At 35.0% G+C, this 16,294-nt stretch overlaps 1 long non-coding RNA gene across 1 annotated transcript; it reads right to left on the bottom strand.

Annotated features, from left to right (window-relative positions):
* Window positions 1–4,144: 4,144 nt before the first annotated feature.
* LOC107775954 (uncharacterized) lies at window positions 4,145–12,191 on the bottom strand. The gene is made up of 4 exons (XR_012703736.1): window positions 12,038–12,191; window positions 10,406–10,480; window positions 7,751–7,943; window positions 4,145–4,448 (listed from the first exon to the last, which is right to left on the bottom strand). It is a non-coding gene; the product is annotated as an uncharacterized LOC107775954 (long non-coding RNA).
* Between the last annotated feature and the right edge of the window lie 4,103 nt (window positions 12,192–16,294).

Here is a 16,294-nt window from a genome sequence, read left to right as displayed (position 1 = left end):
TGAGTCAATGTTCTAGCATATAAATAGATTGAGATAAGAATAACCAGACATAGCAAACATGAAGGTTAAACAACACTGATAGAAAGAGGCAAGTTTTGAACAGTCAAGATGAATACAAGAACATAGATTTTATATAAGTTAGGCTAAAAAACTCAATAGAAACATATTCGAGGCAAGATAGTCACAGAAACTCAAACAAGAATCGGTCAGTCATAGAACCAAACGAAGAAACCTAAAAAATTAGGGCTTTCAACATAGACGAGTTAAAGATGTGATACAATCATAGAATCAGTCAAAATATGCAAGAAATAGAAGTTTAAACACAAAGAATCAGTTAAACAAAGTTTTAAAAGAAGCTCTGAAACCCTAATTTCAGAAGAAAGTGAAAAAATATTTGAAATCAATGATTCTTGTAAAGAGTTCCAAGGACAGTGTAGAACGTAAAGAAACAAACTCAAATCGCCCTAGATCTGTACAGATCTAGGAGATATAGGAAGAAATTAGGGTTTTAAAAGAAACTTATATAGAGATGAAAGAACCTGTTTAGAACCCCAAGGATCGTAATAAATACAACATGATTTTGCTCTAAATCACACTAGAGTAGCCAAAAATAGACAAGTTACTAACCCTAGATGCAAGTCGGCATGGCCTTGGGCCCTTGAAGATCTTAGAGAAGGTAGACATGGCATGAGAGAAGCCATTGGAGGCTTAGGAGACGATGAGAGGTCACCGGAGATGACAGGAGAAGAGAGGTCAACGTTTGAAGGGCTAGGGTTAGGTTGAGAGTGTTTTGAGAAAGGAGAGGATCTTACAGCGGCGGATGAGGGAAAATGGTTAGGGTTGGGGGGTCGTTAGGAATAAAAAAGGCAAGACTAAACGAGGGTCGTTGATATTTTAGAACAACAACCAGGATTTAATAGGTTTTGGGTCGGGTAGGTGAATTTAGGGCCTGGGTCAGGTTATTTAATATGAAATTGTGCTGGAGTATTAGGTTTAATTGAGTCTAAAATTGAAATGCAATTTGGCTAGATTTTAAATAGCCAATTTATTCCCATATAATTTATAATAAATAATAGATAATTTCTAAAAAATAACATCATGTACTAAAATGATTTGAAATAGATATTCAACATTTTAAAAATATAGAGGTTCGATTTTATGCATATAAATGTAATTATACATTATTAGGGCTAATATTGCAATTATATGCAAATTAGTTTTAAAAATATAAATGCAATTATAAAAATGCACTAAAAAATATTTTGACAATATTTTGGCATAAAAAATAGAATTTAAATGACTAAATTACCACAACAATAATTTGAGGAATAATTATTGGGGGATTTTATGAGTAAAAAGGGAGGAAATAAATCAATTTAAAATCTATAAAAAAATTATAAAAATCTTATGCATGCTTATATCACTACAACAAAAAGGGGGCTTTAGCTGCAATACAAAACGGCTTTAGCGGCAATAATAATAGCCGCTATATCTTTTACCGGCCATTGGTATTTCGCCGCTGAAGCGGGGGTCGGTAAAGCCTTTAGCGGCCTTTCTAACAAAAGCTAGTAAAAGGTATGGTTATTGCCGCTAAAAACTATTATCTTTAACGTCAATTATTGGCGGCAATTATAATGGCTACTAAATCAATAATGGCTAAATTATCAAACATTAGATTGTAAAACCTGAAATTATAAAATAACTGTGTCAAAAGATGAAATATAATGTGAAAAAATATTCTTTGTCAGCCAACTCCCTCACATAACATCTATAAGCAGAAACAACTAGATGGATTAATAAGCAAGCAAAATGGATGTGCAAACAATTAAAAAGAGTTTCTTTCTTTGTTATGATAGAAAAGAAACAAAAAAGAATTAAAAAGCAGCTTGGAGAAGTAAAAAGAAGTTGCTTGCCAAGTTACAACAACAACAAGCAAATATCAATAACAAAGGCCACAAAAATAATACCAACTATGTATGAACCGAAAACGATAAAAGAAACCAAAGACCCATAAAAATTTGTTCTTTAGAAGTAAGAATAACAAAAGTTCCAAAACACTCTTTCTTTCTTCACGTACTAGGACGGCAAGAATAACAGAAGTTCCGAGAACACTCTTCAAGTCAACCAAGCAAACCACTTATTTTCTAAAAAAAATAATTTCCTTTGTACCAAACACACCCGAGATCTTTCAGTGTTAAGAACAAAATATTTGAGCATAACTAAAATCAAAACGCTATTAAAATTAGCAGAGTAGGAGAATTTCTAAGGATACCTTAGCTTTATCAGAATGCCAATAAGACCACTCTATTGATTCCTCGGTATGCGAGTTGGTCTATTTTTTAACAAAGCATCTTTAGTCTTATATTTTCGCGTATACTCACCTTTTAAATCGCACTTGTAATCTTTTCATTTCTTTCCTAGTGACTTTAAGAACCATGTTTCTCCACGTTTTGGGATAAAGAACTTCTTCTAAAAAAATATAAGTCAACATTTAGAAGATAACACCATATATAAAAGATTGAGCATGTTCACAAAATAATAATAATAATAATAATAATAATAATAATAATAATAATAATAATAATAATAATAATAATAATAATAATAATAATAATAATAATAATAGTAATAATAATAATAATAAAATCCACCAATTTCTTCTTCTCCTCGTCAAAATTTCTCCAATTATCTACATGTAGAAGTGTTAGTTCTGTAGTTCTGGCAATAATTCCTAAAAAGCTAGCAAGTTTTTGACCCTCTTTCCCAATAGCCTGGTTACGATTATTAAACAGCACATCAATTATCTTTCCCGACGGAAGTTTCCAAATATCTTTTAGTAAAGTAGGCCCACGAACCTTTTTGGCTTCTGAATTACCTAGAATTAAAAAATATGAATGATCTAATGACTTCAAGAATTCTAACTCCAGATACTTTAACATTACGCTACTGAAAGAAACTAGTAAAGCAAGAATATTACTATAAATGTCACAGTGCAATAAATGATATCATGTGTTGTGTTCCTAGCTTGATTTTATCTATAGTATCATGTTAAAATAAAAATTCTAGTGTATCCTAAGTAACCTGTATGCAAGAAATGGTTGGCTGCCTGGAAACATGTTACTTTCTCTGTATTTTTCAATCACGTTTATAATATACTATTCACAAAGTTAATATGGAAATAATTGACTGTTACCTGATTTGACTATCATGGCAAAAACAATTTAGGCATTATTTTATCTGTGTTTAGGCTCCATTTAAGCATAACCTAAAGCTTATGACACTTAAACGAAATCAGAGTTCAACAACTGAATCAATTGAATGATCGAGACCTACATATGAACCCAAGGGGAAAAACCTTATATTCCTCTAACTTCTCCTTCTATTCTTATCATCTTCGCCCCAACAAAACGTACTAGATATAAATAACAAATGATAAAATGTGTTAGCCACACATTTCTGTCCGTGGGATATTTCAGATGCGTTATGAAAGAGGGCTGGGGAAAACACTATCATAATGATGAACTTCAGTCCTGCTTTTCTAGTATATTATTGTATGGAACACCAAAGAACAAAATTCACCAGTGTTCTTTATTATATTTTATTTTGTTTACTTACCTGGATTAATGGTACAAATATCAAACTGGGGACTTTATTGCGCAAAAGAAGAGTTTGAATTGCTTGTGATTACTGAAGAAACCACTCGGATTAACTCACCTCAAGCTATAAATGTCACTGAAGTTAAGGCAGCAGGAAATCATGAATCATCACATGAAAAGAAGCAATCAACTGATCATAATAATGAATTTGTTTTAGTTTCACATTTACAGCATAACCCGAAGATGCGGACACAATGGATTTTATGCAGATTCTCCCCTTACCCTGTTACAAAAATACAAATAAACAAATAGAAGTGTGTTCTAATAAGTTGAAATAAGCTGTCTTCAAGATAGCTATAAGTACAAAAGTCAATAGAAGCATATGTAACCCAAAAAGTAGAACAATTTGTCACGACCCAAAATCCACTAAGGGTCGTGATGGAGCCGGACACTACTATCAGACAAGCCAACCACAATTTACTAGCAATTTCTCATTTTAATCTTTTTGAAATCATTTATAATAATAATAATAATAATAATAATAATAATAATAATAATAATAATAATAATAATAATAATAATAAACTCCTAATATATACTGTAATCGCAAACTTTAACTGCTGAAAAATTCCGTGATCATCCCAGAACTCGGTGTCACAAGTGCATGAGCATCTACCAGTGAATGAAATAAAATACAGTAACTGTCCGGAATACAAGTGGACAGAAATTAAAATATAGTACAATACTCTGAAGGAGACTCTGCTTGCTACAGACATCTCGATAAATGCAACTCACCTAAATCTCCGTATCAACCATGCCGCTATGCCACTAAGCCACTAGCCACACATAAACCTGTGCAATAAAAATGCACAGCAAGTGTAGTATGAGTACGAAAATAATGCGTACCCAATTAGTATCACGTATAATCTCGAAGAAGTAGAGACGAGAGGTCGGCTTCGACACTTACTAGTGTTCCAATAGTAATATATTATTAATACGAATAATCATGGATTTATTAAGAATGACAATAATTTCAAATAAGCCACGAACAGGTAAAAGTTTCTTTTTATATTAAAAGTCTTCGGATTCATAATCCATTAGTTTTCCATTATCTCAAGGCTAGGAAGGCAAATATCAATATCAATAAATTTCAAGGCAAGCAATACAAGCATGCGCAAATCCTTCCGAGGACGTATGGCCCGATCCAACAACATTTAAACTGTGCACTGCCAGAGGGTCGAATGGCGCGAACCATAGATGCATCTATTTAATCTGCCGAGGCGTTCGGTTCGTTCCAGAATTTAAACACGCACAGACAATCAATCAAGAAGTCATCAGGAAATAATTATCCAAAGAAAACCAATTCTCTTTTAACAAATTAGAAAAATGAAACTTAGTTCTTTTTAGAAATTCATTTACCAATTCGATAGGATTTAAGCAATCAACTATCAATAAGGTTACAAATATTCCAAGTATAGCATGCTTTTGGGTCCTACACTACCCGGACAATAGCATAATAGTAGCTATGCACGGACTCTCGTCACCTCGTGCATACATAGCCCCCACAAATAGGAGCACATAACCAATTATTTCACCTATGGAGACAATTCCCTCTTACAAGGTTAGAAAGCAGACTCACCTCGCTCTGAAGATCCATAATCGGCATTCCACGTTCTTCCGAAGACTCGAATCGATGAACAAAGCTCCAAAGCTAGCCAATAATAATACAAATCCATTAATATATACTCAATTATCCCTAATGATCCAATTTATAACAATTCCTAACTCCGATCAAAAAGTTGACAAATACGCCCTCGTGCCCACGTCCCCGGATTCCAAAATTTTTCGAAGATGAACTTTACTCATAACCTCACGAACTCAAATATATAATTTACTCTCAATTTCATACCCAAAATCGTGGTTAAATTCCAAGAATATCAATTTTCTAGGTTTTCCCTCAAACCCCAAGTTTCTACAAATTTCATGCTCAAATCCGTACATAATCAATATATTTAACTCAAGATAGGTGGGGATAGCTTACCTTATCGTTGATGATGAAAACCCCCTCTTGAAACCCTCCAAGAATCGCCCAAGCCAAGAGAAAAATGAGAGAAAGTGGCCAAATACCGATTTTTAAAACACTCACTGCCTCCAGTTCTTTCGCACCTGCGGTCTATTGACCGCTTCTGCAGTCCCGTAGGTGCGGACCAATTGCCTCTTCTGTGGTCTTCCCTCAAGCCTTCAGCTTCCGCATCTGCGCTTCTCCTTCCGCAGGTGCGGTCCCGCATCTGCGACAAAATGACCGCATCTGCGGTCCCAGCCTAGCCGTCCATTTCCGCTTCTGCGGCATGAAGGCCGATTCTGCGGCTCCGCACCTGCGGCCCTAGTTTCGCAGGTGCGGTTACACCAGCAACCAACAACTTCAGTCTTCTCCAAAATTCTATTTTCGATCCGTTAACCACCCGAAATCCATCCGAGGCCCTCGGGGCCCCAATCAATCATACCAACCAGTCCCAAAACACATTACGGACTTGCTCGAGGCCTCAAATCATATCAAACAACGCTAAAATCATGAAACGGCCTCCAATCCAAGCTTTATGAACTTTAGAATCTCAAACTTCTACTTTCGATATTTAAACCTACCAAATCACGTCCGATTGACTTCAAATTTTGCACACAAGTCATATTCGATATTACAGACCTACTCCCACTTTCGAAATCGGATTGCGACCCCGATATCAAAAAGTCCACTTCCGGTCAAACTTCTCAAAAATATTCAAATTTCCATCTTTAGCCAAATGACTCCACAATGACCTACGGACCTCCTAATTCACTTCCGATCGTGCTCCCAACTCCAAAATCACTATACGGAGCTACTCCCAGACTCGGAATCCCAAATGGACATAGATAATACTGAAATGCACTTCAACCCAAACTTGTGAAATTTCTTCCAAATGCTAACTTCCACAATATGCGACAAAACATTTCCGGGTCTTCCAAAACCCAGTCCGGACATACGCCCAAGTCTGAAATAATCATACAAACCTGCTGGAACCTTCGAATCCCGATTTCGAGGTCGTTTACTCAAAAATCCACCCCTAGTCAATTCTTTCAACTTAATGTTTCCAAAATGAGAATTCTCTTTCCAAATCAACTCCGAACTTCTCGAAATTCAATTCCGACGATGTGTACAGGTCATAATACCTGAAGTGAAGCTGTTCATGGCCACAAACCGCCGAAAAACGTGTTGGGTCGTTACACAATTGTAGGACAACTACATAGTTGTCCTTCGGGTAACATAAAAGCATAGCACAAGGCACATGTGATAGTACATCTAGTTTCTAACCTCTAAAGGAATCTGCCAATATTGATGTGGCATATTATAGTATAAAATCATAAACTGAAATCAAGAATATAGCAAGTTGAGCAGCTATAACTGGATTAATTCAATTACTATATAGCAGCCATTTCTACAAATACATATTGTATTTCATAACTGCCAACCAAATTCTCTGAGACCGTGAAACTATTATTTTCTTGTAAATTTATCATGAGAAAGCCACACATTGGCAACAAACTCAATAAGATATGTTAGATTTTATTCCAGATATGAAAGAGCATTTCTTATTGAACATCTTACAGAGTCTTACTATTTTATAGAACTATGAAAAAATTTGCATTTACCCTTTTGCACTTAACTTACTTTTTTTTAGGAATCTTGGACTTAAAATGTTTTCTATTGTTTGAGTTGCATCAAAGTACTATATGTTACTGGTTTTCTACAAACTGTACTAAAATATAGATTTTCCAAATTTTTTAAATTACAGGTGTGACAGGAATTTAAGCAAAGGTGAAGGATTAAAGCAAATATATTATATTAGAGGAGAATCAAAGTTCTCAGATCACAGACCACTCTATTCACTTTTCACAGTAAATAATTTAACATAAAAGTACCAAAGTGAAAAAGAATATTTCTCCGTCACAGCTCAAATAAAATAAAGTGGCTTGGCTAAACAATAATATGTCAGTAATTCATATGAAAACAACAAATACCTTCTGTTGATGTTGATTCAACTGCTTCTTTTTAATATAGCAAATGAAAGCTGTTATCTAATGTTATATATAATCAGATTGAAATACTACAGAAGCATTACCTCAATCGTCGTTATGTTGAATCTCAGTGCCACCAACAAAACTATTCAACTCATTAAATTGATCATCATGTGCTTGGATTTCAGAGTAGTTCTGACTATCCATCAATTCCTCAATATATGGTCGGGCTTTAGTCTTCTTCATCGTCATCTTGTTCAATTATCAGTCAGTTGCAACCTTTAGTTTGCGTAGTTCCTATTTTAAAATAAAGAAATTATCTAGCTGCATTAAGTTATACTAGTTAGGGGTGTACATAGGTCGGGTTGGTTCGAATTTTGCAATTACCGAACCAAACCGATTGTATCGAGTTATTTAATCTAAAGATCAAACCAAATCAATAAAACTCAAGTTTTTCAATCTCGGGTTTTGGGGTTATTCGGGGGTTTTCGGGTTTTTTTCCGATAAAATCTTCGTAGAACAAAACACATAACTTGTGCTCAAAATATTTCTTTAATCCTAGTAAGATACAACTATATAAAATATTTTTCAAGAAAATAATACAAAATATGAGATGTGTCATGGCATTATCCTAAAATATTCAACAATAAAGACAATAAAATTATGAAATATAAATATTGCTAATTAAAAAGTCATAATAAAAATAAAATAATCTAAAAATACTAAGTCATGCTAAAATAAGTAGACTAATAAGGGAGTATTAATTACATGACTGAACGCTAAGAAAAAATAAAAATAGGTTATGCATTTTTATCTAAAATTATTGCAAAAAAAAAAAGATTCAATACATTGTCGTTCGTAGTATTGAATTGAATGATTTTTTGTTAGCATTAGTATTGATTTGATTTTGGTTTGGGCTTTTATTAGCATTATTTAAGTTACTAATATTAATGACTATAAAACTTATTGGAACATTCAAAAGTTCTAAGTCCAACCTTGAAATAATACTTTAAAAGATAAAATTATGAAAAAGTTTAAGAAATATTTATAAATTACATCAAAATAAGTATATTTATATATTAAATATATCTAAAAAATTTATATATTTAACGTTGGTTTGGTTTGGTTTGGTTTCGGTTTGACTTTCTTTACTTAAAACCAAACCAAACCAATTATGGTCGGGTTTTTTTTTTCCAATACCAAACTAAATCAAACCAAACCATAGTCGGATTTTTTTTCTCGGTTTGACTCGGACTATTGGATTGGTGTGGTTGGTCGGTTTCCTTTGTACACTCCTAATACTAGTACCAGATTAACTCCAACCAATCATCATGTCACACGCAAAATAGGAGGAAGCGCCATCCTCATCTCAAGTTGTGAAAAATAAATAAATTGCAATTCATGTACACAAACAAACCCTTGCAACAGAGATAGTTCAAGAGATTAAAGGTATTGATGCACCAGCAAAATTAATTCTCCGATGATTATAACACCTTAGCATATTGTAATACAAGGGCTACAATGAGCAAAATATAAGTAAAAGAAAGCACAAAGAATTCACTCAAATCAACCAATACAAATATGAGAAATTCATAGGTGACTAAAATTTATCTTCTATAAAATGACTCAAATTGAAAGCAAAATGTATATTTATTCAAATTTCTGCATCAAAAAGATCCGTAGAAGTTCATAAATAACACTTGCAAAATAATATTTTATAATCACCACCTATCTTATTCAAAATCGCTTTCATTTCTAATGTCATTTCCTCCCTCAACATTAGCTTCGTCATCATTTGGAGAATCTTGAAAATGTATGAACTCACAGAGAAAACGAACTGATTTTAGTAACAAGAATCTAACAACTAAAATTACAAGGGAAAAATGGCTTGGTGTTTGGGAAATATCTTGAAACCAGCAAGAAGAAAGCGAGCATGGACTCTTAAAAGGTTCATTGAGACAGATAAGCATGGTAGATGTCTTTGCAATAGAAGGATTTATAAAAATAAAACTTATATTCTCTTACTACACATGTAATTCAGTTAAATAAGAGTTTTCCTTAAGATTATCACTTCTAACTCATAAAGTGAGACACTTCAGACTGCTAACTTAGATTCAGAATTAAGGACATGAAATAGAATTCTAGTTTTAATTCAAAAATAATGACAGAACCTATGAACATGATACATGAGACATAAGAAAAAACAAATAAAATTAACATCTGCATTACTGACTTTCGATAGGTGAACTTAACAGAAACTAACTTATCATTCCAGCTGGGAGAGTTTAATATTTAAATGAATAGATTTAAAATTGATCATTTTTCATTAAATAATACTTTCGTGATTTAAAGTGCAAAAGGCGAAATTAGAACTAACACTATTTTTAGAACAAAATCCAAGTCACAAATATATTTGGAAAAAAATAACATAATCAAATCAATATAGAATTAACAGAAAGAGATGTCGAAAGCTAACAAATCGAACAGTTCACATCCACCTAAATCCACAATTCAAATAGAATTACTTTACACTTAAATTAATAGGATTTTCTTTAAGTATAGTCTGCTATAAATATCTTATAACAATCGAAAGTAAACATATAACCTTAAAAAAATAAAGGAATCAATTCAATTAGTTGCCCGCCAATTTAACAACATCCAAAGATCACAAATCACAACATAGCTGACACAAAAAAATTATCTCAAAAAATGCCATAGTTATACATCACAAATTAGCTTAGGCTCAAGTGTTTGGGTACCCGGTAAGCAGAATACTTTGATGATGAAGATAAAAAAGTGAAGGAGAAGAACGATGTCAGTAACAATCTCAAAACCTACATAAAAAGAGAAGATTGAGAGTAACAACAGCAATGCCTCAATAACTTTTTAAAGCAACAGTAAAGAAAATTAGACATTTGACCACCCTCTATAAAACATATCTTTAAGACTCAAGACTATGAGTGTGTTTGGTATCAAGGAAAATATTTTTCGGAAAATGTTTTCCAATTTTCCCATGTTTGGTTGGCTTAAATATTTTGGAAAACATTTTCCTTATTAATTCATTTTCCTCCAATTGGAGGAAAATGTTTTCCTTATCAAGAGAAGGGAAAACATTTTCCAAAGATCCTTCTCAACCTTACCCACCCTCACCAACCCACCCCACCCCCTCTCCAAAAAAAAGGTTTTTTTTTTTTCAAATTTCAATTTTTTCGTTACCACCCACCCTACTACCTCTCCACTCCCCCTGCAAAAGAAAATTGCAATTTCAAATTTCTGTTTTTTCATTTTTCTGTACCACCCACCCCAATCTCCCCCCCACCTGCCCCCCTCCACAAAAAAAATTAATTTTTTTTTTGTAATTTAAATTTCTGTTTTTTTTCGTTTTACTGCCCCCACCCCCTGTCCCCCCCCCCCCCCGAAAAAAAATTTTAAATATATTTTTCAGTTTTAATTTTATTATTTATCATTTTAAAGGCTCAAAATTTTACAAGTTCCAAAATTATGAGTTCGGAGGTTTATGTGTTTGGAAGTTTACGGGCATAGAAATTATAAAGTTTACGGGTTCGAAATTCCGCGATTTTGAAAGTTTAACGGTTCGAAAGTTTATGAAATTTGTGGGTCCGGAAGGTTGTTCGTTTGAAAGTTTATGGATTCATGTTTATTATATCTAAATTACTACTTGTTTTCCAAGAAAATGTAAACATTTTCTTGGAAAACACGGAAACATTTTCCGTTATACCAAACACACCCTATGTCTAATTACATACAAATTAACTCTAGTCTAATTAGTGTTTTGGTTATCTTAAACTTTTCAAATATAATGTGATAAATAATAGAACTTATTTGCTAGTGGGTTTATGGAATCTAACAAAAATTCAAATGATTTTCAGTAGAGTAATATAGAATTTCTTTCAGAACTAGTGCTTTTTTTTAAGTTTGTTTGAAAGAACTCAAGCTTTAAGCTGTGAAGAAGCTTGGGAGATCTAAGCGTAATCAATCAAGCATTTCCTTTCAGCATTTCTTTCTGTTGCTAAACTTTGACCGTTTATTAGTTCCCCCAAAACAGCCATTCTTAGTCATTTTCAAGCATATATCACGCTAAAATAGTCTTTAAGCTAACATTACCCATCGTAAAACACTTTGAGCTCTAGAAACTGCTTCCCACTCTCCTACATCAAAAAATTCTTTAGGGTATTATGTCATGCCCAAAGTCCTTCCCACAATGGAAACATTCTAAAATCCATTACCCCCAAATTAGAAAAGATACTAAGAAAATTCTCATTCAAGAATTAAATCTTCCGCAATCAAAACCCTACACCCAGCAATTAGAAATTTGCATCAACTTATAGACCTACTCAATTGAAAACTTAAAGATAAATAGAGATACTTACCAAGAATTTTGATGGTGGCCGGCAATTGGGTTGCCGATGGAGATTTAGAGAGCAAACTGATGGTGGCCGTATGAATTATTTTTCTTTAATCTAATTTCTAGGGTATAATGTTTACGCGGCACAACAGCAGAGAATATAGAGAAAAAAATTAGAAATTGGAGGGAATACAAAAAGTAAAATTAATACTTTTACTGTTTATTTTCTAGAATGGCCACTAAAATTATGATATTTACCGATTAATATGCATTGGCCGCTAAGATTTGCCTTTCGCAAATAAATTGGCGGCAATTAATGTATTGCCACTAAATAATTACCGCTAAAACCCTTTTTGTTGTCGTGTATATGCATATGTATGCTATTTTGAAAGTATTTATGCATATTAAAAATATATAGGAAAAAATTGGGTATCAACAGCTGCCCCTCTTTACCCGGGAAGGATGAAAAGAGATTTCGGATAAAGAAATGATGGCCAATTTTGACCGGCGGGATGCTTTGGAATCATTGCAAGAACGGACATGAGGTGCTGAAGCGGCTATGGTGAGTGGTTAAAGCTCGAAACAGTTGAAGGAACTGGAGCGAGATCGCTCTTGCCAGGATAGCAGTTGCTTACTAGTTACCTGCAAATAAAACATGTATTTGCGAAAATTTAAACATGATGCAAATTCCCTTTGGACCATGAAGGCTGTCTTCGGATGGTTAAAGATGACGTCCTCAGACCATGACGTCTTGGGCCATGAATTATTCAGTGAGGGATTCGCAGGCCATGAAATGGTGTTCTCGGGCCATGAAGATGGTGCCTCCGAACTATGACGCCTTTGAATAATGATACGCAAGTTTGAGAGATCCTCAGGCCATGGTATGGTATCTTCCGGCTATGAGGATGATTCCTTTAGACTATGACGCCTTCGAATAGATTGGCATTATTTTAGCTCATGATATGCAATAATATAATGTTAACAAGATAAGGCTTAGTCTTGTGAAGTGGAGGGCAGAGCCTAGCCCGACAGAAGAGCAAACAGATAGTGCTAGAAATAGAGCAAAATTTGTGCGAAAAGGTACAGTGCTTAGTCCTTATGCGAATGGGGAGGCAAAGATTAGCCTCATGCAAATATCGAGGCAGGGATTAGCCTCATGCAGGTATGAAGTCAAGGATTAGACTCATGCAAATATCGAGGTAAGAATTAGCCTCATGAAGGTATGGAGGCAGGGATTAGCCTCATGGAGTCAAGGATTAGACTCATGAAAATAGGGAGGCAAGGATTAGCCTCATGTAGGTATGGAGTCAAGGATTAGACTCATGCAAATAGGGAGGCAGGGATTAGCCTCATGCAGGTATGGAGTCAAGGACTAGATTCATGCAAATAGGGAGGCAGGGATTAGCCTCATGCAAGTATGGAGGCAAGGATTAGCCTCATGCAAATAGGGAGGCAAGGATTAGACTCGTGCAAGTAGGGAGGTAAGGATTAGCCTCATGCGAGTAGGGAAGTAGGGATTAACCTCATGCAAATAGGGAGGCAGGGATTAGCCTCATGCAGATATGGAGACAGGGATTAGCCTCATGCAAATAGGGAGGCAGGGATTAGCCTTATGCAGATATGGAGGCAGGGATTAGCCTCATGCAAATAGGGAGGCAAGGATTAGCCTCATGCAAGTAGGGAGGCAAGGATTAGCCTCATATAAGTAGGGAGTCAGGGATTAGCCTCATGCAAATAGGGAGGTAGGGATTAGCCTCATGTGCAGATATGGAGACAGGGATTTGCCTCATGCAGATATGGAGGCAGGGATTAGCCTCATGCAAATATGGAGGTAGGGATTAGCCTCATGCAGGTATGGAGGCAGGGATTAGCCTCATGTAGAGAGCAGGTAGCAAATAAGAGTAGTGTATGTCTCCAGCACAAGATAAAGCATGCTTAAGACTAATTCACAAAACAAGTTCGTTATGGTAAGAGCCTAAAAGGTATCCCCAACAGAGTCGCCATACTGTCACGTCCCCTTTTTTTCTCTGCAGAGAAAGTCCGGGTTTCGACATTCATGGGAGAACAACTCGTTTCCTTTTGGGAATTGGGTATTTGAAGAGTCGCCACCTAATGGATTATTGTGCGTTAGGGCACCTAGAGTGATTAACTCTTGGATTGGTTTGCATTACCAGAGATTTAGGGTAAGGGCTCGAAATAACCTTGTGGGGAAGGTGTTAGGCACCCCTCGGGGTCCACAATGGTGGGTCCCGACCAAACTTAACTTATGAATCAGTCAATTAACAAATAAATAGTTGAATCAAATAATTTGCAAGTAAAGCACGTTGGATGTTGTAGCACTCAAACAATAAGACAAAGATTTTGAACAAGTTGTATACATATAAAAACAAAGTTTTAAACAGAAGGGATTTGGGAAAGGAGGGGTTCTAGGTTGGTTAGCCTACATGATCACCCCACACAATGTCCGGTAAACACTCCTCAATGAGGGGCTACACGTGACATTAACGCGTAGTCATCATATCCCATATCTACCCTTCCCACCCACTTAGTGGTTATTAAAGTGAGTGTTGGTTAGCGATCTCTATTGCGTGCTGTTACCCATCCCTTCTTAATGGTCCTGGAGGAAATTTAGGACCTCTACCTATAGGCAGTTCTAGATAGACCCCTAAGGTTTAAAGGAGAAAATACTGAGGTGACAGGCAAGAACAAATAGGACCTTAGCACATAAGGCAGAAAAGAAGCAATTAGAGGCTCAAGTTTACCTCCAGAACCAACGCGCATAAGTAACACGCTCAAACACAAATAAGGGTCGTATTATTAAATGGTATCCTAAGACATGATGTCTAAGCGAATATCAAGACATAGAATATAGGCGGTTTATTTTATAAACTCAGAAGTAATGGCCCTATCAGTTTGTTTACTAATTTTAAGCATGTTACATCAGGACAACATTAAGTAGCAAAAACAGTTTCAGAATTGCAGGATTTGAAAACGCTCTATAGGCTTGCCTACACGCTGAATAGTGGTGTCCTAAGAGCATGATAACTACTTTGATATAGTAAAAGAGTGGGCAGATTTTAAAACAGACTCTTGAGTTCCTATAGGCATGCTTTCTAATAGTAAATTAGAGCAGTACTTGAAAGAATTCATTTCAGGGAAAACAAACCACTAATTAGACCAGTTTCGAAGTAAACTAATCATAAATTGGATTGACTTATTTAAACTAAACTGATTTTAGATCTATAAGCAGAATCTCTAATGTTGTTCCCTATAAGCATGATATCTAATTGTTAAAAGCTAATGTTAGAAACTTGTAGGCATGATAACAAATGAAAACACATGTAAATACCCTTTTATAACAGAAGTTAAACTAGATCATATTCTAAAGGCATGGTATATACTTGTGAAGTTGATTTTAAGACCTATAAATATGCTTTCTATTATTGGAAACACTTGAGACCTATAGGCATGATTTCTAACATGGTAAGGCAAACATAAAATCCTATAGGCATGGTTTCTACCCATATTACCCCGCAAATATGTAACTACCCACCTTTCTTCACTAGTCACCCCAATAACGTTTACAAATTATTACAAACCAAATGAATGAATTACATAAAATAGATAAAAAGAAAAGAAGAAGTTACACTATAGGGAGCCTAAAACAGGCTCAAGTGATTTCCTCAAACCTCCAATAGCCTCAAATGCCAATTTCATAGACAATATCATTGTCTAGGTGCGTCAAGTTCCCTAAGGATCTCAAGGATTTCGGGCAGTGCTCACACCCAGACTTTGTAACCAAATTAAGTAAGTGCAGTGTGGAAGGGCCAGCATTAGTATGCCAGAGTTCAGAGGGTTCTCAAAAGGATCCCAAGAAAGTACACATACTGGAGGGGGCAGAACCTAGTGAGTAGAATGAGAGTGCTTGACATAGTTTGAAAAGGTTTCAGTAGGAAAACAGTGTTACAAGAGATTTTCTTGAAATAGTTTTGTAAGAAAATAGGGAGTTATTAAATAAGACAATTTTGAAAAGGTTAAGGTGACTAACAATCAATCAAATCAAATACAGAATTAGAAGAAGTTCATCAGCACTTCAATACATGGAATCAAACAGGTGTACATATCCACTCAAGGGGTAATGAGGATGTGGGGTACGTATAGGGCACACAGTAAGCGCAGATGTATATAGGTACAAAATCAGAGAAGCCTTGAAAGGGGTTCAAAGGATTTTAAGGGATAGCTATTGGTACCAATATAGTAGGAGTTTCAGAAACAATCATAG

This window comes from Nicotiana tabacum, chromosome 20 (genome assembly GCF_000715075.1).
Source record: "Nicotiana tabacum cultivar K326 chromosome 20, ASM71507v2, whole genome shotgun sequence".
Taxonomy (NCBI): Eukaryota; Viridiplantae; Streptophyta; class Magnoliopsida; order Solanales; family Solanaceae; genus Nicotiana; species Nicotiana tabacum.
Note: the sequence above shows the minus strand (reverse complement) of the source record. Positions and strands in the feature narration are given on the sequence as shown.